Genomic DNA, 1523 nt, shown 5'->3' on the forward strand with positions numbered 1-1523 from the left:
TTTTTTTTTTTTGTTTCTCCTCTCCTTCTCCCTTCCTTCTTTTCCTCTCTCCCATCCATCCAGACCCATGGGTCACTCCCAACTTCTTGGTGGGCTGTACTGTACTACTCGGCTGGAGACCCTCTGGCACATGGCCTCCCCATGTTTATGCCACCCCCACAGGCCAGCTCCCTCAGTACCATATTTTATATTTTTTCCTTGTCTTTCCCTGTCTCCTTTTCCTTCTCCCTCTGACCTATGCCATTCACTGCCTCCACCCCTCCCTGATGGGCAGTGCCGTGTCATCCAGCAAAAGAGACATCTACTCGCCACCACCTCAATTGCACCTCACCCTCAACAACCAGTGCACCCACCACCATATTTTTTTGTTTTTGTTATTTTTATTTTTGTATTTGTTCATTTGATTGTTGATTTCTTCTCTCTCTTTCCCTTCTTTCCTTTCCTTTCTCCCGCCCACCAAGCCCCATGTGCCACCCATGCAGCTTCTCAACAGGCCAAGCCATAGCACTCAGCTAGAAAGCCTCCAGCACGTGACTTCACCAGGTCTGCCCCACCCCCACAGGCTGAATCCCACCACATTGCCATTTTTTTCCTTTTTTTCTTTTTTGCCTTTGTTCTCTCTTCTTTCACTTCTTGGACCCACCCACTTAGCTCTGCACATCACATCATCTCCTTTCCCTCTTGCTTATATGCACTATGCACCAAGTGCCATGTCCCCGAGTGGTACCAATGCAGATGCAGTTTCCTGGACCCCGCCCTCCACTTCCCCCCAGCCCCACCCTGTTGCCCCCAGTTCATACTGCAAACTACCCATTCCCACCCCTCCATCCCTGCTGGACTTGCCCTACTGCACCATAGCTGAGTGATCAGCCATACTCACTTGGACAAGGTGGTGAGAAGTATCATACCCATAGGTGACTAAGCAACAAAACACACCCAGCCCGCCTGCCCAGACATAACCAAATAAAACAAAAAAGCAAAGCAAAACAATCAAATCTACAGTTAAACGAAGAAAATAATTCCTGAACGTCCCAGAGACAGCAAACACTATCAAAACATATTTAAAAAAACAGGAGAGGATGGCTCCAGAAAGCAACCAAAATAAATGCCAGATCACCTTCTGCTAGAAGAAAAGTCATTGGAACTACCTGAAAGGGAAATCAAAACTCTAATATTCAGAGTTCTCCAGCAGATGAAGGAAAATGCAGACAAAGATAAGGAAAAAATAGACAAAATCATGGAAAAGACAAACAAAATCATGGAAAAGACAGACAAAACAATGGAAGAATTCAGAAAAATAACACAGGAACAGAATGTCTAAATAAATAAACAACTAGAAATCATACAAAAATGATTAGAAACCCAAAAGATAAACAACAAGATTTCAGAAATGGACATTGCACTAGAAGGTTTTAGGGGCACATTTGAAAAACATAGAAGACAGGATCAGTGAAATTGAAGACAAATATTTGGATACCACTTTGAAGAAAAATCAGAAAAAGAATAAAGAAAAATGAAGAAAC

The sequence above is a fragment of the Trichechus manatus genome, unplaced genomic scaffold, assembly GCF_000243295.1.
Source record: "Trichechus manatus latirostris isolate Lorelei unplaced genomic scaffold, TriManLat1.0 scaffold00161, whole genome shotgun sequence".
Taxonomy (NCBI): Eukaryota; Metazoa; Chordata; class Mammalia; order Sirenia; family Trichechidae; genus Trichechus; species Trichechus manatus.